The sequence below is a fragment of the Gopherus flavomarginatus genome, chromosome 2 (assembly GCF_025201925.1).
Source record: "Gopherus flavomarginatus isolate rGopFla2 chromosome 2, rGopFla2.mat.asm, whole genome shotgun sequence".
NCBI lineage: Eukaryota > Metazoa > Chordata > Testudines > Testudinidae > Gopherus > Gopherus flavomarginatus.
In genome coordinates this window covers 219496712-219521740 of record NC_066618.1, presented here as the reverse complement: position 1 = coordinate 219521740, position 25029 = coordinate 219496712, and the positions used below count along the sequence as shown (strand labels likewise).

General features: G+C 40.7%; 1 protein-coding gene across 6 annotated transcripts in view; it reads left to right on the top strand.

Annotated features, from left to right (window-relative positions):
- The window catches only part of CHST9 (carbohydrate sulfotransferase 9), a 215341-nt gene that overhangs the window by 48649 nt on the left and 141663 nt on the right, over nucleotides 1–25029 (top strand). The window contains exons 1-5 of one of the 6 annotated variants that reach the window (XM_050942020.1): nucleotides 3020–3057; nucleotides 10789–10910; nucleotides 11481–11621; nucleotides 11990–12310; nucleotides 16551–16693. The gene's annotated coding sequence lies outside the window, so the exon portion shown is untranslated. Of the gene's footprint in view, nucleotides 1–2880; nucleotides 3058–10788; nucleotides 10911–11480; nucleotides 11622–11989; nucleotides 12311–16550; nucleotides 16694–24486; nucleotides 24605–25029 lie in introns of those variants that run through there. The other 5 variants (XM_050942016.1, XM_050942017.1, XM_050942018.1 and 2 more) reach the window with 5 other exon arrangements.

Sequence of the window (25029 nt, the reverse complement as noted above, 5' to 3'; positions counted from 1 at the left end):
GCTGTAACTGGGAAGCACAGAGCTTCATGTAAATGAAAAAATAATGGAAAAAGACCTCAGCAAAGGTTTGCTTTTCCAGGGTGTTTGGAGAAGCCACAATAAAAAGCCTAAGATTTAGTTCAAGTTTCGACCAAAAATTTAGGTCAATATGAAAAATAGTCCAATGAAAAAGGGACTTACTTGGAGCCTCGACTCACCATTGCCTCTTGTTCTTCATGTAGTCATCTGCACTGGTGCAAAAATCTGTAAATTGCCTCCATTCTGATTGGGTACCATTTTACACCTATCTTCAATATATCTAAATGACAGCACAAGAGGGAAGAACGACATCCTCTTTCCATGTCTGAAATCTATTCTCACTAAAATATCAGGGCAGGGTGGTGGATTTTTGGTTGTGTGTTTTTCGAGTCCTGTACTGAGTGTTATCCTTCCTTGAACAAGATATCAGGTAAAGGCAGGACTGAATAAATCCATTATGGAAGGACAGGGCCCTTTATATTCATGGCTGTTGTTTCTAGAAACAAACAAAATGTTCTTTTCAAAAAGCACCAAGCCTAAAACTTTCCTTGAAGTGTTTCCAGACACCAAAGCATATAGTTTTTCTGAGCCTTAGAATAATGTGTGTGTATATTAGGAACTTTTTTAGTAGAAATCAATATCTTTTTATTTAATATAATAATAATAGATACCTGTTATTTTGTGACAGTCTGTTTGCAAAGGAAAACAGAATTTTGCAGTTACTGCCAAGACAGTATATTATTAGATCTTAATACTTAACTGAGTTTCCTTGCAAACATTGATTTGCTATTGCTGTTGTTACAACTGCTTCCAGGTGGTTGTACAGTTTAAAGAAATATGAAATTAAATTTAGTTCAGGAATGCACTAACACAAAACTATACTTGTTAAATTTATATCTGTCTTGGAAAAGCACTTTAAAGTGAGTCATTTGAATTTACTTCAGAAACGCAAGGCTCAGTTTTACTGGCAGGCTCCTAGATTTTTTTCACAAAAATAACAGGAAGAGAGGCTATCTCTAACCGAAATGTCTCCCCAATTAGAAGTTCCCCTGAGACTTCTCCACAGCCCCTCACAATGAAGCATATCTCCCATTTTTGTCTCCCATTTATCTCTGTTCTACCCAGACTTGATGTTCTCCCACTTTTAGGATAAAATATTACTTACATCAGAAATGCTGCATCCTAGAACTGAAGTAGAAAGGGAAGTCAATACATGCTAAAGAAATGAATACCGCATCTGTTTAGGCTTACTGAACCACTCTTATTTTTCCTGGTGTCCCTTGTTCTGTGTCAGTTATAAGAAGTAAAACAGCAAACTCAAACTGTATGACCTCAATGTTCAAAAGTGATTTTGGATGCCCAATTTTCAGACTCCTTAAAGGAATCTGAATTTTCAAAGGCTGAGGCTCAGCACTTTCTGGATATTAGGCACCTTTGCTGCCCCTTTTACTTCATTTTTCAGGGAGTTAGTCATTCCAGAAATTTTAACATATGCTACTGAAACTTTCACTGGAAAGAATTTATGTTCATCATCCCAACTATATTGCGCCACGGTAGCAGAAAAGAATCCATTGTGCTCATTCAGAGTTTTGGAAGTTTTGCCCAAGTATGGATCAGCAAGATCAAGCCTTTTCTATGTAGTCTATGAATAGGCAGCCACTGAGCAAGTATAGCATCATTATAACAGACGGGCATCATGCATTCAACATCAACAGGGGTATCCTCTTCAGGGAAGCAGAATACAAATAAACTCTTAAATGATAAAAACGGTGCAGGGAGTTTAACCAGGGTTACGTTACCACACCTTTCCTATTCATTGCCCTGTTCGTTGTTTCTGCTAGTACAGGGGATCGGGGTTTCCACTTAAGATCCGTCTCTGAAAATCCTACCAGGGATTGGACTCAGAGTTATCTTTCCTCAGAGAGTGCTAAGCCAAATTCCGCAAACGTGTGTTTTGACAGTCTGTGTGACCTGAACACATTAGATATTCTTTGCTAGCAGTTGCCAGTTGGGATTTTTCATTCTTTTTGTGCTTTTCAAAGATCCATGTGAAAGAGACTTGGTTTAGGGCATTACAAGGGAGACCAATTATAATTAAGGCTATGAGTCGGTCACAGAGGTCATGGATTCTGTGATTTTACGGGACCTCTGCGACTTCAGCCCCCGGGCACTGGGTCTCAGGCTTCAGCCCCAGGATGCCGGGGCTTGGACTTCAATAAATCCATGATTTATCGTTTATTGCCTGTATCCCGTCCATGACTTTTAATAAAAATACCCATGACAAAATCTAAGCCTTAATTATAATTTTCAAACATGTCAAACTTAAACACTTCAGTAAACTGGGGCCTGCTCCTTCAGCCATGACCCATCTTCTGTTTGCAGAGTTACTGAATTCCATGTAATTCCTGGAGTTACTTTTTTCTGTCAACATGAGCAAACTTTTTCTGATATAACTTTCAGTGTTTCCTTCCCACTCTTCGGTTCTCTCCCTCCCATCTCCTCTTTCTCTACTGCTGTGTCTCTTTGCGAATTTCCTAGTCTCTCCCTCATTTATTGGCTTTTTCTCTCTCTGCCCATATTTCTCTCCTGTTCTTGCTCCTCACCTTCCCCCTTCCTTATACCGTCCCCTAATATCCACTATTTCCCCTTCCTGGTCTTTTCTTCACCCTCCCACCTAACTTCCTTTTTCATCCAACCAAGCCCTTTCACTCTCACCCACAAATACACACTGTCATTTTCCTTATGGCCACCTCCTGGCGGCACATGAGAATGTGCTACACTTAGAACTGATGAGAACTAAGAGGTGGGTAGGCAAATGTGAGGCAGCCTTGACTTATTATTCCCTGTCATTCCTCCCCACAGCCTATCCTGCTTTGTGGACATAAAAGCACAGTTGGAGCTAGGAAGCCAGCAGCTGGAGCACTGAGAGTGAGGAAAAGGGGACAGACTTGGCTGCTTTCTCAGCAGTCCCTAAACAGCTCCTAACACCCAGGGAAGGAAATGCAAGGACATTTTTCCTGCCTCCCTGCAGTCTTATTGGTGAGTGACATGTCAGGTGGAGTTGACGGCCTGACTGGTGTCACGGGAAAGATGCAAGCATGGCATCAAATGAGTAACATGTGGAATGTAGGAATTGTACAGACCCCATACTGCAAGATTTATGGCATCACAGACATTACCATTGCAACCAAGTTGGCACGGGTAGAAGCAAAGTGTGAGGCTCTGCTGTTATTACGAAATTATGAATACCTTCAGTAAAAGCAAATGGGAAAGGATTGATGAAATAATAATTTTGTTTATAAACAAAATTCAGTAAATATGAGTTTGCCCCAAGGTTGAAGTCCCCTTTGATGTAGCTTGAATTCAAACCATCCTACTTTTTTTCCCCTCGTCATGGGTTACCTCTGCTCAAAAGCACATCGTGGCTGGTTGGTAGAATCATAGACTCATAGAATATCACGGTTAGAAGAGACCTCAGGAGGTCATCTAGTCCAACTCCCTGCTCAGAGCAGGACCAATCCCCAACTAAATCATCCCAGCCAGGGCTTTGTCAAGCCTGACCTTAAAAACCTCTAAGGAAGGAGATTCCACCACCTCCCTAGGTGACCAATTCCAGTGCTTCACCACCCTCCTAGTGAAAAAGTTTTTCCTAATATCCAGTCTAGATCTCCCCCACTGCAACTTGAGACCATTACTCCTTGTTCTGTCATCTGCTACCACTGAGAAAAGTCTAGATCCATCCTCTTTGGAACCCCCTTTCAGGTAGTTGAAAGCAAGAATGAATGAGGTAGGATGATAATAAGTCACACAACCCCTGTGAAGGACAGAAGGCAGAGACACAGATACAGTAGGCACACGGAGCATTATCATTTCCAATTTACAGATTGAAAAACTGAAACACAAAGACAGCATCCTCATGCAGGTTGTTGACAAAGCTAGATTAGTTACCAAGTGTACGAATGGGGTGTCTTTGCTCTACATACAACATTAAGAATATGAGGCAACTACATGGACAGAGCGGGAAAGAGTTTTATGGCACCTTATAGTCTAACAAACATATTGGAGCATGAGCTTTCGTGGGTGAATACCCACTTTGTTGGATGCATGCTGATGCTCCAATATGTTTGGTAGTCTATAAGGTGCCACAGAACTCTTTGCCGCTTTTACAGATCCAGACTAACAGGGCTACCCTTCTGATACATGGACAGAGTTAAGTTTCAAATAACCGTATTTACTAACTGTACACAAATATACAAGGTTTAACTACATACATACACTGCTGCTCTGCTAGAATTCAGGTGGCTTCTTCAATAGAAGAAAAGAGGCCATTAGATGGCTTCCAAGCTATTTAAAGGGGTACTACTACAACTGACAGGTTTCAGCTCAAATCTGCCTCTATTCCCCCATGTTAAATATAAAACTGAATATATGTATTCTTTTTTATTAGTGCATACCAAAAATATACAGGATGTGCAACATAGTCAAGTTAACATTGCTGGAGTAACCTTAACTTTTGGAACTTCCTAACTTTTTAAATGCTTGATCTCACAATCCTAGTGTTACTTTAATGACAAAATTTTGTTTCCTTTTAAGGTTTGGGCCAATCTTCTACTTTACTGGTATTCTGCATGTATAATCATCTTATTACCTTACTTTTTCAGTTAGTTTCTTACTTTGAATGAATTCTCAAAGGGACAAGATACCTGTTAAAATTTTCAAAAAGCTACAGGTGCTGCTGCTGCAAATAAAAACGGAGCAATTTTGAAGCAGACTGATGACACAAGAATATGTCCGTCTCAGTCGATAGGGAACAGTCAAGGAGATATTTTCACAGACATAGTGTGGTCTCCATTTGCTTAAAAATATTCCTTAGATGTTAGTGGGATTTTCAAGATGAAGAGCTTTGTAAAGGGAAAGAGACAGATGTTTAGATCCTGCTGAAAATGTGCAATTTCTAGACAGCAAGAGAAAATGTACAAACCACATTCAATGTAACAAATCCCACTGTTGGCTAAAATTGCTAAACAGAAATAGAAGGATAAGTGCTGTTGAGATTGCATTCAAGAGCTGTCCGTAAAGTTTTAGATATGAATCTCTGAATTCTGAAACAGCAGAAATGAGCATTTGGTAGGAGCTTTGGACACAAACATGTTTTTCTTCATTTTAATCAGTAGCTAAAGATTCTGCTAAAAAACTGATTTTGATAATAGCTTTATATACTATTCTTACAAGTGCAGACATGTTTGGCAAGCTATATTTTCTAAAAAACACTTTGTAATGATTTTCAGGAATCTTCTCCAGAACACGAGGTCAAAGGCAACTGCCATATAATTTCATTTGCTCTGAACTGGACAGAGTCATGGTATCTCTTAGGATAAGAAATTCAGTGTGCCTTGAAATCTCCTCAAGCAGAAGACACAGTACACAGTCTATTGGGCATTACTTTTGGCCTTGAAGATAGACTGGTCTATAGCTAACATGGAAATCTTAGGGGATTTCGGTCACTTTTGTGCCCTGTGCAGTGAATTAAAGAAATATTTCAAAGTCAGACTTGCCCTCCAGACACAAAAATATATTGGCCATGTCATTAAAGGAAAGTTCTATTGGTTAGAAATCTTATAACTTACAGTTTCATACAAGGAATCTATTGCTTGTCTCCAAATGTAAATATTGGGTATTATGCAACATAATTAACTAATGAAAAAACTGTTAATATATTGGGTTTTTTTTTCCTGCATGGAGCATAATAATACTGACCATGGCATTCTACCAACATATGAAAATTGGATAGAGTAAGCAAATATGAAAGCATCTGTCTTCCTGTTTAATTCAGTAATCATCAAGCTAATCGTGCAGTCATGTAAAACTTTTCCTTTTAATTAAATTTTAACCATCATCTAACAGACAGATTTATGTCACCATTTGTACAGACAAGGCTGGCATGCATGCCCTAGCAAAAGAAAGAGTTGTGTATCTAGTAACATGCATTTTCATCACACATGATCTATTCCTGCTTTCAGGAATTGCAATTATTTGTGTTCCCACATATTAAAGAAGTACATTAACCTTTATATACTGTAATCCCAAAATCTTCCTTGCCGTGTGTAATGAGGCTGACAATTGTGCTGTCATTTGTGAGGGTGGGATATTTTGTAATGTGGATGTTTTGTTCAGTAGGAGTTGGGCTAAGACTATCAAATAGTTCTTACCTGGCGATGCCTTTCACTGACTACCACCCTTAGCTAGATTTGGACTACTGCTGTCTTCGACAGCTATAGGCAAAGCCTCTTGGTCTGAGGCTCCTGGTTGTTTGTATAGCATCAAGTTCTTGTCTTAAAATAAAAAGTCACGCTGGATCAGTTTTGTCTTAATTTTAAGCATGTATGATCGTGGCAGACGTGCTTGGCAATCATTAAATAGGCTCCAGATGGTAGCTTAAAAGTTGACTTTAAAAGTTTTGTAACCTTCAGTTGCACTTCCTTCATGGAGAGCTGCATAGATGCTTGACATGCTCCATTTTGCACCCAGCTCCAGTCTGCAGATAAAATGTTGAGGTTCATCAAGAAGATGGATGATGATGTTATCTTGTCTTGAATTTGCTGCAAGTGAAGTTTGTAATAGTCATCTGTTCACTATTAGCTGAAAAGGTTACAAGGAAAAAATATCCCAGTAAAAGTGTATTTTTTCAGTCCTCTTGAGAACTGAAAAAACTTTTTGACTTGAGTTTCTTATCCGTCATCTGATAAAAATAAATCTATTTATGCAGGATGTTTACTTTTAAGTTATCCTAGTAAAGACTTGAGGTGTTTGTCCTTCTAATGGAGTGCAACTTAACTTTAAGTGTAAAGAGGGATTTTAAAAAAAATAAAAGAAAAAAACAATAGATTTTTACACCATTCGCTATTAGTTATTACAGGGTTTTCAACAGACCTATGCAGATTCAAGCAATAGATTGATTGTTTGCCAAAACCTGTGAGAAAGCTGGTCTTCACTGAAAGCTTTGTAACTTAGGAAATAACTTCTAAAAATTTAGTATAGAATTTCCCATATAACTTCATTTTGAGAAGTTCTTGCTCATCTCGGCTTTAAAAATAGATATTGTTGCCACAGCAAAGCTTCAGTATTCCATCTCCGATACAGATGTATGTGGTGAATGAATATTTGTTTGATTTTTAAAAAAATGGCTTTGACTTCTTTTAGTGTTCTAGCAATAACTTTACTGGCAAGAGTACACACTGAAATGTATCATTGTAAATGAATATGTGTATACACAGTAGAAACCCAATTCTAAAAGCTACAGTCACCCATTTTTAACACCTCTGAATGTTTTGTTGTTCATTTGCCAGTGTAGACAAAGCCTGAGAGGGAGAAAGTGACAGATGTTTATGCATGGGGCACTGAGTGAGTATGTTACTAGCTGGAAAGACAGGCTTGGATTTCTGAACAAGGAAATTGCCTCATGTTATTTGTTTCTACTGGGTTCAGGGAAACAGGACTTTGTGTACATTCTTGTAAATACACAAGACTGCACCCAAGCAATAGCTGACTTGGAAACAACCCAGCAAGGCCTGAATATAGTCTAACTGCTCAGGCAAAAAAGGACAATAATATTTTTAGCCTTGGCAGAATTTGATTATTATATTTTTGTAACTTTGGATAATATTTGGAGGTAGTGCTGACAGCAGGGCTGCAGGAGGCTCCTAGTGCAGCTGACAGTTCCTAGACATGCAAGGGCAAGATAAAGGGAAGGCTGCAGTGCTGCTTGGTGGAGGTGAAACCACGGCCATTTGGGAGGCCACCCTGCTGCTGAATGGCTTCTGCCCAAGGATGCCCTCTGCACTCCCGGCTGATGGGTGAGTGAGCGGAGCCATGATAGTGGGGCTACTGAGGATTACCTACATGGTTGTGGGGCCTGACACTGAATCCTTCTGGGTGTTAGGTGCAAGAGAGACTGTCAGTGTGAACTGTTGTCAATGGATGTATTTTTTCTGTCAATTTCTGTGTCAGGTGAAATCTACATTTACCAATAACTAATTATTTCAGTTGAATCCTGGCAAGCCTAAGTATATGGCTTACACTCCTTTACTGTTAGCCTTTGTTGTACTTCATAGGTGACACAGCTGTTACATCGAGCAGCACTGGCCATGGCTTTTAGCTTTTTATATCAAATATTTAGGCAGCACTGAAACAATTAGCCATGCTCTGCATGCTTTACTTGTACTTGTGAACAGTGTAGCTAGCACAAATATACTTCTGTACATTTTATTTCTGCACAGACTTATATTATGAATCTTTTCTTATGGAAGACTCTGTTGAATTCAGTGTATGGCATGGAAAGGGATCGACTGTAAAAATGCTAAAATAAAATAATAGACATTTAAAATTGCAGAGCCTGTGCAATGCATTCATTTTAAGATGACTATTCATCATAAGGCCTGAACAAATGAAATCAGCTGTATATGCCTGTTTTTTTCTCCTAAGAGGTGGCATGTATCCAAATCTAAGCCTGGCTTTCCACCCTGGGTGAACGCAGTGGAGTTGTCAGAATTGTAATTCGGGGCAGGAATTGATCTGTGCAGCATAAAGAAAAAGGAATTCTTCATTCTATTGGGGCTATTGTGGATTGGGAGTTTTGATATTGATAGTCAAGATTAATTCATTAAGTGTAATTTGAAACTATGGTACAAACATGGTACAAAATTGCCCAGAAGGATGTTAAAGTCAATATAACTGCAGGGTGAGTAATTAGAATTCATTCAACAAGGAAAGTTGCTGGAATCCCAAGATAGAAACCAACATATATTTGGTGGAAATCATAATTTAAGGGATGCATTGTGTAAAATTAGAAGGTAACACTGGTATATGCTTTAAAACTTACTAACTTATATATCTCACTAATACTCCACCTGTGGCTCTCTATTCAGTGCACATATGCTCTCTGTAGCTCTGTTCAGGGCTTTTTTCTTTAAATAAGTACCTGGTTACACAACTACCTGACTTCAATGTTGCAGCTGACCCAAGGGGAAAAAATGTAAATTTAAAATGAAGACACAAAGATTTTCATTCATGCAGGTAGATGGATTCAATCTATCTCTGTGCTGATAGTCAAGGTTATGTGAACTTTTATGCTGATGATTTAACTTTAAGAAAATTTACCTGGTGCCAGTTCAATATAAACATTTCAGGATGTCTGGAGCCTGGTCTACAACAGAGCTCCAGAAAATTTTAAAATTGGTTTAAAGAAGAAGTGGCTATAAAGCTATTCAGAATTAGTGGGGATGTGCAGACCACATTTAATTACCCACCTTTTGTAAAGCACATTGAATATCCTAGGATGAAGGATGCTATACCAGCGTGAAGGGCTGGATTCACAAAAGGACTTGAGTATCTAACTGGCACTTTAGGTTCCTAAATGCCAGAATCAGGCTACACTGGGATTCACAAAACCCTCACTTAGCTGCCTCAGGGCATCTCAGCTGCCCTGACTTTGATATGACTTTTGAATTGTTCACTGATGCATCCGACACTAGATTGGGTACTGTACTGATGCAAACAGAGGAGGACAGCAAGAAGCACCCCGTTGCCTTCCTAAGTAAAAAGCTGTCCCCTACTGAGCAGAATTATTCTGTCATAGAAAAGGAATGCTATGCCATAGTGTGGGCTGTTAAACAACTGAGACCGTACCTCTTTAATAGGAGGTTCAAGATTCTAACAGACCATTCACCCTTAATATGGCTAAACAGGACCAAGGGCACAAACTCAAAACTGCTACGCTAGAGCCTGGTCCTGCAGTATTTAACATGGAGACTGTACACATTAAAGGGAAGAAAAACATGGTAGCTGATGCCCTGTCTAGAAAAGAGGACATGGGGCATACAGCCTCTGCATTGGTCAGTGACCAATCCTCTGGCAGTAACCTCTGGGGGTAGGTGTGACATATACTCCATATTCTTTATCTTTCAATTCCAGGACTTGCTTCTGGATTTCCATGGCCCTCTTGTGGTCTGCTTTCCAGCTGGCTGCCTCTGCTTCAGTTTCTATCTGTTTAAGTTCCATCTGTCTCTTATTCATCCTTTCATTTTCTTCCCCTCGCAACCTGTGCAGCTCCAACTTTTTGATAACTTCACTTTCACCCATTTCCCTACTTTTCTGTCCCTACTTCTCTTTCCTGAAATAAGCAAACAGAAAATAACAAACCAGTAACCACTTTGTCTGTTCTGTAACCACCACACTTAAAACTCACTCAAAACCACCATCAGTGTTTTAGGGCAATAAGCTATGCACATGATCCTGCTCGACTACGCCACTGTAACAGTGCTTTAGTGGGTCACAACTGAGGATACCAAATTCAGGACAAACTGTTGAGAAATAGGGCAGATATACCCCAAGACTGGTGGCTAATCTCCCCATAGGATATACCAACCCAGCAACAAAATTAAATTTCTGTTTCACCACGGTGGCTAACAGGAAAACATAAAGGCATTCCAGTTCTTATATCACCACCAAAAACACTGGATTCAGAGATGAGTGGTTCTTTACAACCAGTCTCATCAAATAATAGGTTCTTCTGATCCCAAAGGACCAGCCATACACCCAGGTCAATGTATAACTTAGATCTTACCCAAAAATAACTCTGATACCAATCCTTTAGTATCTAAAATATAAAGGTTTGAAGAAAGAAAGAACGAACGAACGAATGAAAGAAAGAAGAGAGTTAAAATGGGTTAAAGGAATCAAGTACATGCAGTAATGGCAAACTTCTTGGTTCAGGCTTGTAGCAGTGATGGAATAAACCGCTGTCTTAAGTCAAGTCTCTGGAATACGTCCACAGCTTGGATGGGTCATTCAGTCCTTTGTTCAGAGCTTCAGTTCGTAGCGAACTTCCTCCAGAGGTAAGAAGCAGGATTGAAGACTAAATGGAGGTGTTTCCAGGGCCTTTTATAGCTTTTGCTATGTGGAGGGCATCTCATTGTTCTTACTGTGGAAAATTACAGCAACAAGATGGTGTTTGGAGTCACATGGGCAAGTCACATGTTCATGCCCAGTTTCACTCAGTCATGGCAGCACGTTTACATAACAGTCCACTCAGTGTAGCTGGGCATCTTCCGTGGTTCACTGTCAACCAAGTGTTTCTTGTTGATCCACTTAATTTGAATAGTCTCTCCAAGATGTGCTGGCTAACTACCTTGTGGGCGGTACTCCAGGAACAAACATTTGAAATCCAAGTATAGAGACAATACTGATAACTTCAAATACAAAAATGATACATGCATACAGATAGCATAATCATAAGCAGCAAATAATAACCTTTGCACAGATGCTTTACTTGACAACCTTTGTACAAGAGTTGCTGCAAATATATAACAGTGGTTGCAACAATGATCTAGATCATCATATTTTAATCAGATATTCAGCCCCTAAATTTTGCAGTATAAGTTCCCGAGACACTTGTGTTTCTGCAGACCCCACCAAATGTCTGGATGCCTCCGCCCCAGAGCAATGTACAAACCAGGAGACGTTAGGAGTTCCTCCACCTAACTCATCTGCAGGACCCAATCCAGGAGGTGTAGTCAGATGTCACCTATGGGACTGGGCTCTTACAGGTAAGCTTACACAAAATGGCCAGGGGGAGGAAGGTGACCTCTCTCATAACCTTTAGCCCAGTAGTTAGGGTTGTGACATTGTACTCTATATGATTTTATAAATATATGCTAATGAGTGAATATAATGTAACTGGAATATGCTTCATGCTAAAAGTCTCTTGTAAGGTATCATTACAAAACTTATAATCTACTGAGTGTGGTCATCCTATTTGTATAAATGTATCACTCTTGTATCTGAGATTAGAAATATGAAATATAACTCTGAGGGCCTATTGTAATTATGCAAAGTGTGGGCCACTAATGGTGATTTGGAATCTTAGTGGCTCCCATTAACCAGGACAATTGACTGTAGATGGCTCTATTTGTAGGCAAGCTTCCTGTGAGTCAGGCTGGGAGGAATGAAGGCTTGGGGGTCTTACAGTGACATGTGATCATGTCACACGAACTGGAATCCATCTTCAACCTGGTGCTTTTCGATTGAGAAGAGGGATGGGAATCCTTTGTCCCACTGGGTTCCTGCCTTATGCAGAGATATATAAATGGGTGGAACAGGAAAGAGGGAGAGCTATTATGAAGAATCTCCTAGCTACCACCTGAGCTGGAACAAGAGATGTACCAGGGGAAAGAATTGTACCCAGGCCTGGAAGGTGTCTAATCTGAGGAAAAAACTTACTGAAGAATCTCTGAGGGTGAGATTATCTGTACTCAGTTTGATTAGACATAGATTTGCGCGTTTTATTTTATTTTGCTTGGTGACTTACTTTGTTCAGTTTGTTACGACTTGGAGCAACTTACATCCTACTTTCTGTATTTAATAAAATCACTTTTTACTTATTAATTAACCCAGAGTATGTATTAGTACCTGCGGGGGGGGGGGGCGGGAGGGCGGGGAACAGCTATGCATCTCTCTCTATCAGTGTTATAAAGGGCGAACAATTTATGAGTTACCCTGTATAAAGCTTACACAGGGTAAAACGCATTTATTTGGGTTTAAACCCCACTGGGAATTGGGCACCGGAGTGTTAAAGACAAGAACACTTCTGCTTTCATGAAAGCCTATAGCTGTTAGGTGATGTGATTCAGACCTGGGTCTGGGTTTGCAGCAGGCTAGTGATACTGGCTCAAACCAGGCAAGGCACTGAAGTCCTAAGCTGATAGGGCAGGAAAGCAGGGGCAGAAGTAGTCTTGGCACATCAGGTGGCAGCTCCCAGGGGGGTTCTGTGATCCAACCCGTCATAAGGATACTTGCCTGGAACGTGGGAGACCTATGGTTAAAGTGTCCCCCTCCACCTGAGGGGAAGAAGGGATTTGAACAGGGGTCTCACAACTATCAAGTGAATGCTCTAACCACTGGGCTGTGGGATAGTCTAATATGAAACTCCCTCAGTCTCTCCCACTGAAACTGTTCCACTGTGACTAGCCAATTTTAAAAATTCAGTGGTGCAGGAAGACAGGATCCTGGGTCTCCCACCTCCCAGGTGAGTGCTCTAATCTCTCTCTCTCGCTCTCTCTCTCTCTCTCTCTCACCCAGTGTTGAAGCTGTTGCACTGTAGATAAACAATGAAAGAATCATTGGGACAGAGAGAGGCCACCAACAGCCCTGCCTCCCTGCATCTCCTGGGCTTCTTGCTAAAACAATGTGGTGCCTAACACCAAGAGATGGTTTGTAGCTGAGAAGCCCAAGCAGAGATAGGCACCTCCCTGCAGCCCAGGATTGAGTGTCTATCTCTGAGAGATGGATGGGACTTAGCACACCCCCTTCAGCTTGGCACCTCCCATTGGCTAGTTTAGGCCAGGAGCCTCCAAGTGTGCAGGCTTTTGTTCATCCCCTATTCTTAGGTCCCTGTATCTCCCCACTTCTTGTATGGAGAGTCTACCTAACTCAAGCTTTGTGACTCTCGGTGCTTTTCTAGGTGCCCCAAAGTTAAAAAGGGTTACACTGAGCACCACCATGCATAAATTACATGGTGAATCAAAGTGTACAACTCCCACTGTTCTCGAGGAGAGTCTATTCATTGATTCCAGTGGGAGTGTGTTCAGTCCTTTATACTGTAATAACATTTCCACATAACCTTTGCATTTCTTTAAGACTTTTTTTAAAATAAAAGAACAAAGAATTTATGATCAAGCACTGCATAATCTACTCTACACACATCATCAAATGCCAACCTTTCACATTTTAGGGGAGTTGCCTAGCTAGGCATTAACTTTTGTTGTAATTCAGCTGTGGAGAGTAAGAGAAAGTTTTATAAGCCAAGAAAATAAAAATTATGAAAAAGAAAAAAGTAGGAATGATAAACAAGGAGGCAGTTTTAGCCTATTATCACTCTGATCTGGTCAGTACGTCGATCTCAGAAAATACGGAATTCTAAATAATGCATTTTTATTTCTATGGTCTGTGAGTGAAACAGAGGCTTGGCTAATCAGGCAAAATCCATCTCCCAAACTAGGCAGCGAGGTTGCAGCATAGTCCCCTTTGGCAACTACTCCAACCTACAGGCTGGAATACCATAGTCCTTCGGTTTTATTAGAGTGTATTTGCGGATCCTGTGTCCCTTCACTGGGCTGGCAACAGGCTTGTCTCCAATGTTGCCATCTGTGCCAGCGTATATGGAGCTGGCACATGTCTGCTGCATAGCCACTCATTACCCCTCTCTCTGTGAATTTTACCATATGGGCTAGATCCTGGTCCCACTGAAGTAGCTCAAGGTTTTTTACACTGATTTCAGTAGTGCCAAATTTGGTAATAAAAACATCCCATATACGTAGTATTCTGTAATATACTATAATTTTTGTGGCTTTCTACGACTCCATTCACTGAAGTACCTCTTATCAAATTAAACTTCATGTTCAAATTGCAATAAAACAGTCACATTTGCCCCAAACTTCTGTTTTATCACCGTTATGTATAAGACTGACAAGATACACTTTTATAAAAGTATTTCCTCTGATTACTTCCTTCAGGTTTCATTAGAGCATGTTCCTGCATTAATTAAGATGTTTCATTTTACTGTTTATGACTGCTTCCCCTAACACAAACAACTGTAGCTTGGTTTTAGAAAGAAAGGTTTATATGATTTCCAATAATTGCCTTAAGTGACAGCAGCCACCATTACTAGCTCACTACATCTGCAATGTTACTGGACTCTATGTGCATGTCTCACTTTTAATTGAATTTCTACATGCTTCTATGATTTTTCCTTTGGTCTGATAATTAATTTCTTCATTCCCTGCTCAGGTTTTCATGTTCACACACTAATTGTCTTTCTCAGGCTCCTGCGGTGTTGTGTATCCCTTAACCTTGTCTCAGAGTCAGAGTTGTCTTCAGAATATTTTGATTTTTAACTTGGGGCCAGAGTCTGCTCTCCCAAACCGTGTATATCTAAAGCAGGGGTTGACAACTTCTGGTACATGGTTTGCCAGGGTAAGCACCCTGGCGGGCCGGGCCAGTTTGTTCACCTGCCATGTCTGCAGGTTTGGCCAATCATGGCTCCCACTGGCTGCGGTTCACCGCTCCAGGCCAATGGGGGTGGCGGGAAGCAGTGCGGGCCGACGGATGTGCTGGCCGTGGCTTCCTGCCACCCCCATTGGCCTGGAGTGGCTAACCATGGCCAGTGGGAGCTGCAATCGGCTGAACCTGCAGATGCGGCAGGTAAACAAACTGGCCCAGCCTGCCAGGGTGCTTACACTGGCAAGCCACATGGCAGAGGTTGCCGACCCCTGATCTAGAGTTCCCCCATCAGCTTCAATGGAATTACTCTGGATTTACACTGATGGTGTGATCAAGAGCAGAATCTGGCCCTCAGTTGGAAATGAACTGCTTTTTCCCTTCTATGCAGCTCCTGCCATTATCTAGTAGGGTTCTGCTAACGCATCTTGGGAAATTCTTGACTGTTCTGCATGATTACACCAAAAAGTAGAGCTAAAATGCAGGAAACAATTGCAATACTTGTTATTTTATTTCTTCTGCCTTCCAAATGATTGCAGTGAACTTGGTACCTAAGAGAAAGGCAGTGTGACTAAAGGTTTAGTTCACTTCTCTAGAAAGAATGGCTAAATTTAAATTCAGCGGGTCTCGTCTGCCTGGCCAGCTTCTATTTCTTCTTGTATGCCTGAGGAACTGCTCATTCACTGCTTGATTTAGGGACTAAAAAGACATTTACAAATAATCATAGGGCCTATGCTTCCCTCTATTAAACAACAGTTAGGAGCACAGGAACAACTAGTCATACTGAAAATTGGCAGCAAGGAACAGACAGCTATATGGTCTGATCCAATGGCACAATATATCAGCCACCAGCCTCTTTGCAGCAACTACACGGCTGACCCATTATGCAGTACCCAGGGGTCTGGCCTGCCTGTGTGGGAGGGGCCATGGGCTAGCGACTCACAGCATTGTCAACCTGGAAAAAGTTAGGCCACAGTTTTGGCAGTATTAACTTTCTCTGCACTAGAATTGCCAATTCTCATGCCGAAGAATTAGGGACGCGTTTGAACAAATCCGTTACAAAATACTTAATGTAACTTGTTTGTTAATGTAACTTCACACAAAGAACTGAAAATTACATCTACTGCAATTACATATAAATTTCTGAACAATGTACATCAGTAAGTACTGAAAGATACATCTATATAAATGGAAATTAAAGATATGAAAATCATTAAATGTCTGATCGGCAATTAATAACACATTTCAAGCTCTGAAAAATATCAGATACTAGTTCTCTTGCAACACCAGGTGATTCATATTGTATAAGGCAGACTATTCAAGTTATCCAGGAACAACCATAGAGTTAGGTAGTTACCTTAGTACCTTTAGTACCTTAAACACACTTCTGTCAAATGTCTTCCCTATCTATTGTTAAATGCAACACCTGAAATTACTCCTGCTGATCGGTACTAGAGAAGTGATTTTCTCTGTTTTTTCAGTTTGCGTAGTTTTTTCACTTAAAGATGAGAAACCTATTTACGCAAAAAAATTTCACCAAGGAAGACACGGAAAATCAGCCCCTTGCCCTTCTGTGGAAGGTCATGACAATGAGAAAGTCAACCATGGCTGGAAAGAAAGATTGGTAAGAAATTTACTTTGAACAAAAACTGTAGCTTATGATGTTTAGTCTTAGCCACTGAAAAGCATATTTTGTTTTGTTTTACTTGTAACACTTTCTATCTTCATTCCTCTATATTTTAACTCACTTAATCCTATGTACATTTTTGTTACTTTTTTAATTGTTACTATAAACCAATTCAGTGCCGTGTTTGAAGGGAAGTGTTTATTTACGCCAGTTAAGTTAATAAGATGTAATATACTTTTGTTTCTTTCAAGGAGCAACAACACATTATTTCTCTGAGTGATCCAGGTGAGGGCTGGACACATCAGGCACACGGTTTGGGGGAAATTTGGGACTGGGAGTGTGTTGGAGTCACCTTGTCAGTTGTAACCAAAGCTGGTGGAAGCCAGAGGAGGGCTGTAGACAGGCTGGTGGAGTCAGGGTTGCTGAATCATGGCTGGCTACATCGTACACAGACACTTAAGATATGACCTGCATGCTTGTTGCTGAATTGTGAGTGTCCCAGGCAGAGATCTACAGTAGGAAAGCATTGTGAGGCACTCACGATTACAAGGTAAGAAGTGACAACCCTTCAGTGGTCTGGATTGCAACTCAGTTGATGACATAGTCCCTAAATGCATGACTTTGCACTATTAAATTCCATCCCATTGCTATTACTCCAGTTTTCAAGGTTATCCAAATCTTGTAGTTGAATATTATGGTGTCCCCTATATTGGCAATACCTCCCAACTTTGTGTCATTTGCACACTTTATTAGCACACTCCCACTTTTTGTGCCACGGTCATTAATGAAAATGTTAAATAAGATTGGTCCCAAAACTGATCGTTGAGAAACTCCATTGGTAACCTTCCTCCAGTCTAACAGTTCACCCTTCAGCATGACCTGTTTTAGTCTTTCCTTTATCCACTTTCAATTCTCATATTAATCCACATCTCCTCCAATTTAACTAATACTTTCCCAAAGGGAACTATTTTAAATGCTTTATTGAAAGCCAGGTAGATCTACTGAATTTCGTTTGTCAGAGACCAACCTGATCTCTATCTTTTGTAAAAATCATGTTGTATTTTATCCCAATTACCATTTACCACTATGGCCTTAACTACTCTCTTTTTCAAGATCTATTCTAAAACCTTGCAAACAACTGAGGTCAAACAGGCCTGTAGTTTCCCAGATCACTTTTTTCCCTTTCTTAAATATAGGTACTATATTTGAAGTTCTCCAGTCATATGGTATGACATCCCCCCTCCATGTTTTCAGATTCATTAAAATCCTTGCTATTGGGCTTGCAATTTCATGTGCCAATACCTTTATCTGGGGCCCACTGAGTTGGTTGAGTTTAGCTTTCACCTCAGATGTGGTCATTTCTACTTCCATATCCTTATTCCCATTAGCCACTCTGCCCCAAGTTCCTCATTACCCTTATTAAAAACTGAGGCAAAGTATTCATTTAGGCATTAGACCATACCTAGATTATTTTTAATCCCCACCCCATCCTCAGTGTTTAGCAGCCCCCCTTTTTCTTTCCTTGCTTTCTTTTTATTTATATGGCTGAGAAATCTTTTACTATTGTTTTAATTCCATTTGCAATGTCCAACTCTGCTTGGCTTTTTGCAGTTCTCATTATTTTTAATTCTCACTTTTCCCCTATACTTTATGATCTCCAAGAGATAGCTTTCCTTGTTGATCCATCCCATCCTCTATTCCTTGTAGGCTTTCTGCTTTCTCTTAACCTGTTTGAGATGCTTGTTCATCCAGTTTGGTCTGCAACCTTTCCCTACAATTTTTTCCCCTTGCTTGGGATGTAGGCTTCAGATAGCTTTTGCATCTTTGACTTAAAGTAATTTCAAGCCACCTTTACATTTAAATCCTTAAATTCTTCAGTCCAGTCCACTTCCCTAACTAATTTCCTTGATTTTCTTTGAGTTTGCCCTTTTGAAATCAAGGACCCTCTTGTGGATCTATTTGTTTTGTTTTGTTTCATTGATCCTTCCATTTGATTTAAGCTGAATTAACTCATGATCACTTGAGCCAAGATTGTTCTCTAACCAGTTCTTCTGATGTTCTTGCTGCTTACAAATAGTAAATCTAAAATGGCATCACTTTTTGTTTGTTCGGTGATTATTTGGTGAAGAAATCGGTCAGCTGTCATATCCAGGAATATCTGAAGCCCGCTATTATTAGTTGCACTTGGAATATATTTGGCCCTCTTTGGTTGCTTTGAAATCTCTGTTGATGTTACAAAGTCATCCTAACACCCTTGTCTCGGGGATCTGGCAACTACCAGGGCATGTGATGTAATTAATGCAGGTGTTGTATACAAGACAAAATTATTATATAAGGCAAATTTCAAATACAATTTGCAGGACTGGGACCGAAAACCTGATCCACCATCAGCTCCTAAACACAAACATCTGCTGCAGCTGAAGAAGCCTTGTCTGCTGCTAGTAGTAGATCTGTAGTCCTTTTTCTATGACCTAAGCCACAAGAGGGCTACATTACTTACAAATGCAAAGCATTAATAGATGCCTGTGCTATATGTACCATTTTAAAAGGTGAAAAGTAATTTCCCAGGAACTGAGGAAAGCTGGTGTCCCCCCTAAAATCTGTTTAAGACAAACAACATGACTCCTGTTTACTAAACATTGTTTAGTTATGTTGTGACGTTATTGATATTCCCTGGAACCATAAAGAACATGGTTGCAACCAAGGTCCTGTAGTGGCAGCAAATCTTATGTAAAGGGGTCATATAAGGTGTCTAAGACCAGGTTATGGGTACCTGGTTATGATTATGCTGTCTATATGTATGAATCATTTTGTAGTTGAAGTTATGAATATTGGCTCTATACTGTCTGTATTTCAAATTTGTGCTGTGCTTCTGGGAAACACCCCAGACAAGTTGGTGTTAGCTCTGCCTAGCCTGCTTGATGGCCCATTAAGGACCATCAGCTATACAACTGACCCACTGAGAGAAGGCAGATACGCCTTGTAACTCAGCAAAGTATGCAGGGACTGGCCCATGTGACTACAGACTCCATTTTGCTGTAATTTTCCACAGTAAGAACAAAGACGTGTTCTTACACCTGGTAAAGCCTATAAAAGGCTGATGCCTCATCTCCATCTTGTCTTCAATCCTGCTTCTTACCTCTGGAGGAACTTTGCTACAAACTGAAGCTCTGAACAAAGGACTGGTTGACCCATCTCAGCTGTGGATGTACTCCAGAGACTTGATTTAAACCTGCAGGTTACTCCATCACTGCTAAAAGCCTGACCTAAGAACTTTGTCATTACTGTATGTAATTGATTCCATTTAACCAATTCTAGCTCTCATATATATCTTTTTCCTTTTACAAATAAACCTTTAGATTTTAGATTCTAAAGGATTGGCAACAGCGTGATTTGTGGGTAAGATCTGATGTGTATATTGACCTGGGTCTGGGGCTTGATCCTTTGGGATTGAGAGAACCTTTTTCTTTTATTGGGGTGTTGGTTTTCATAACCATTCACCCCTAGGACGAGTTGGTCTGCTGGTGGTACTAGGAAACTGGAGTGTCTAACGGAATTGCTTGTGTGACTGGTGGTTAGCCAGTGGGGTGAATCCAAAGTCCTCTTAGTCTGGCTGATTTGATTTGCCTTAGAGGTGGAAAAACCCCAGCCTTGGGCTGTAACTGCCCTGTTTAAGTGATTGGTCCTGAATTGGCACTCTCAGTTGCATCCCATCAGAACCGCATCATCACATATGTACATTTAATAAAAGAATAGTACTAAACAATTTAAACATCATTTTTCCTGTAAGTTGAGTTGGCTGCTGGTTGCTGTTAACAGGCTAGCAGTGTTTGTCTGAAATGCCCTTGTTAGCAGGTTTTGCTGTTGCTTGGGGATACTAAGCAGATTCTGCTGTTTCATTGAGACAGGTGGCTAGTGACCCATCTGAAAAGAAGGAAAGTGGAAATGGTAGTCTATAGAAGGATAACCTACAGTATGGGATGAACATTTATGACATAGAAACCCCGGAGCAGCCAGGGGTGAGAAGATAGGTTGAGCTGAGCTGAGCTTAATGTTGTGTTAGTATGAATTTCTGTGTTAAAATCAAATTTCAGGAAGGGGAAGAATTTGGATTCTATGTACTGTGTGAACAGTTTCTATCTTTGGTACTTTTATAAGGCCCCCTCACTTTTGTTTAAGTTCCTCACATTTTTAATGTATTTATATTCACAACACTCTTGTGAGGTAGAGAAGTACTATTCCCATTCCACATGCGGGGGAATAGAGGCATAAAGAGGCTCAGTGACTTGCTCAAGATCAGAGAGAAAGTCTGTGAAAGAGCTAAGAATTGATGTTTGAGAGCAGGTTGCAAATGACACTCACTAATAATGATTTATGACTGTATTTTGCAGCATACTTGATATTTTATGAACTGGGGAGCCTGAAAATGTATATAACTGTTTGTTTGCTTTTAAACACAATATTTAAAGAATCTCTTCACATCAAAGCTTAAAAGAGCTTATAAAAAACAAAGCTCCACAGTCTGACTGCGCTGACATGAACAGAAAATGATAAGAAACTGGTGTCAAGAATGTACATAATGCAAAATCTGATGTCAGTGAAAAAGAATAAGAGAAGTCAATAAAAAAAATCCTGTTACTTTAATCCACTGTTTGAAGTTTAAAGAGGATTTCATCAGTGCTATTCTTTACAGATGACCTGGAAATCAAAACAAAACACAAAACCCACAAACAAACAAACAAACAAAACAGAATATATTTGTAAAACTGCAAGTGTTTGCCTACAAAACTTGACCATTGTATTTTGACTGCATCTGAGAAAATTGCAGTAGAAAGTGTCCAGTAATGGGGTGTCTGTAGTGTCCAAAGCTTCTATTGAGGACATTCATGGTTAACCTGGGCCCACAGTGATGTTTAACTTACAAATCTATAGTCATTTCTACATTATAGGATGTGCATTTTGAGTCCACTTCAAGGAATAATATTTATGTTAAAAATGCAAATTTATCTCAAATTAAGTGTCAGTGTTTGCTCCAAAGATTGTAAAGCTTTTCCAATGTTTAGCTGAACGTTTAGCTTTGAGCAACTAGTATTGTATTCACAAAACCAGAAAAAGTATTAAGTAAAAATACATTTTCCTTTACTCCTTAGCTGCTTTTGTAAATAAGGGATTTATCTGAATATTACAAAGCAACAGAGACGGTAAAGCCTCGTTGTGTCCAAGGTTTGGTGAAACTCCCAAACTGAGTTTAGGGTTTACAAAACTAGCTTGAGTAGGTGAACCTTTCTCCCCACCATCCCCTCTACAGATTATCTGGATAGTATTACGGTGCCCATCACAGTCAGTGGTATATGAGCTCTAAAATAAATTAAAAACACATTCAAATAAAATGTGCGCACATGCTTAAATAAAACACTCAGTCTGTAAGAACATGATTTCCTGGATAAGGATGGAGTGAGGCACATTCTTAAGTGCTTTCATGAACTGGGGTCAGATTGCATTTTCCTCCCTTTCTTCGTGTAGCATTGTGAGGGTGTTATTGGTAAATGGTATGTTTTCTCTATGGATAGTTTTTTGGGGGGAGGAAAGCTATGGGTCAGGTGTTTTATTTATTCTGAAGATGGAGCAATGCAGAATCATTATACTGTCTGGCAGAAGGGGAGTTCATTAGTCATGGGTCTGCTGCCAAGAAAACCTATAATACGAGTATCAGAGGGTGGCCGTGTTAGTCTGGATCTGTAAAAGCAGCAAAGAATCCTGTGGCACCTTATAGACTAACAGACGTTTTGGAGCATGAGCTTTCGTGGGTGAATACCCACTTCCTCACATGCATGCATCTGAGGAAGTGGGTATTCACCCACGAAAGCTCATGCTCCAAAACGTCTGTTAGTCTATAAGGTGCCACAGGATTCTTTGCTGCTATAATACGAGGAGGCTCAGACAGTTCCAGCATCTCTGATGAATGCAGCTGTTGTGGTAGGTCATGGAAAGGGAGATGGTGTTTGAGATAGCTGGACTCCAGGCCACTGATGCCTTTGAAGACTGGGGCCTTACATTAGATCCATTAATGGACGGAGAACCATTGCAGCATCAGAGCAGGGGGTGATGTTTCTTTAATCACGCTTTGCTGCTCTGAAAGCAAGCTGCTTCACATATCAACTAGAGTTGCTTCATGGCATTCACTTTCAGCTCCTGGTACATCATGCTCCAACAGTTGATGCTGCAGGAAATACATAGCCAGGTTTGCATTTGACAGAAAGGGACTGAGCTGAAAATGGTAGAAAATGTTTCTGGCAGTCAGCACTATCTCTACATGGAGCTGAAGACTGAACCGCCCCATCAGTGGGCCAGCTCTTCAAAACCTTCTCCTCTATGCCACCAGCATCACCTCTGTCTTGCCCAGACTTAGGTCATGTCTACACTTCAGGGGAAATTCAGTCTAAGCTGTGCAATTTGAGTTATGTGAATAGTGTAACTCAAATCGACGTAGCTTAGATCTACTTATCGCGGGGTTCACACTACGCGATGTCGATGGGAGACGCTCTCCTGTCAACTCTCCTTACTCTTCTCAATCTGGTGGAGTACAGGAGTTGGCGGGAGAGCAATCTGAGGTCGATTTAGCAGGTCTTCACTAGATCCGCTAAATCGACCACCGATCCATCGATCACTGCTCTTCGATCCCCCGGTAAGTGTAGATAAGCAAGTGCTTAGAATATCTTGTTGTAGCACTGGGAAAGCTAGCTTGTAATGATGGCTGTGTTTGCTATGAAGGAGATATGAAGTCCAGTATCAATGCATGCTCCTGGCACTTAAGTGCCTTTTGCCTCACAATCTCTTGTAGGAATTTTGAATATATCAGGACAAGCACAGGACGGAGCCAATATGGAATTGTACACAACACTCTCTGAGGTCTGTCTGAGACAATAGGGTGCAATTTGGTCTGTCCCTGTCAGATCTCAGGCAAATCGGAAACACATCATGGCCAACTTTGTCAGAGGTGAGGGTGGGGATGGGGGCACAGAGGGTCATGTGCTTCCCTCCCTCAGGTTTCTCCCAGGGTTTACATATATATATTTTGTGGGGAGTGGGTTCAAAATACATGAGTGCACCATATTTCAAAACAGACACCAGCAATAGCAAGCTGCGCTCCCTTTGTCCTCCCCCTTTGCAGGCCTGGCTCACACTGGCGCTGACCCAGAGCGACCCTCCAGCCAGGCCAACGGGCCACATGTTGGGGGAAAATTCCGCACCTGCCCAAGGACTGCAGAGCTGGGCCTTCCAGAGGGTCGCTGCTAACCTGTGGGGCCAGCTGCATGCCCCAGTGTTTGTTTGGGTCTTGTACAGAGGAGGGTGGAGGGATTTTACCAGGGCCACGGCATGGCTAATGTGCAGGATCCCCCAGGTGGCTGTAAAAGTTACTGGTAGTCCCCCTAGCAGCCAGTAGGGAAAAGCAAAAGCCCTATGTACACAGTAACCTAAACTTTTAAATTATCTTTTCTTTTCTGCCTCAAAGCAAAAAAAAACTTGCTTCAAACCAGTTTTTACTAACCAAATAACAGAGTGCGGGGTTTAATACCTACCAATCAAGTTAACACGCAAGGGTCTTTGTCTAAAAATGTATAAAAGGCTTGTAAAATTTGTATAAAACAAAGTCTTTATACCAAGATGCAAGGCTCTCCTTTTTTTCTGCAAAATAAAGCATCTTTTCCTTATTCCTGTCAGGCTGTTATTGGCTCTCAGCTAGGCAGACCCAATATTTCGGTAACAGTTTCTGGCGACCCAGATGGGACTCTCCTAGCTCGGACAACGGACTCCGGATGGCTACGGCGAACTAGGAGCGGCACCACTGGGGTGTTTAGCCCCTCTTCTTCACTTTACCGCGGCCCCTGGGGTTCGTGCTCCGATAAGGTGAGCCCTAATAAAATAAAAAAACGCTATCTGGTTCTGGTTCACTATCTGGTTCTGGTTCTGTTGTTTTGGTTAACCAGTTACTGTTTTTCTGCTGTATACATTTGGGCGTTAGGTGTGTGGGCTGAACTAAACCTCTCGTTCGTAATTGCTCAGGGTGAAAGCCATAGCGTGCAAGAAAGCTCTGAGGTCGAATTAGAATCCTTCTGTCCCGTGTCTGTAGCGGTCAATGTAATAAAGGTAAAAAATTCTGAATTAAACCATAATTCCCTCTGCTCTCTGTGTAATTCTCTGTTTAAATGTCAAAAAACAAATGGGTGGGTCTCAAAAAAACCCCTCTAAAAACAGCCCTTTAAATTATATGTTAAGTAAATGGCCCCTGCCCGGTGTTCAAAAAAGGGATGTCAAGGAAGCGCTTTTTACAA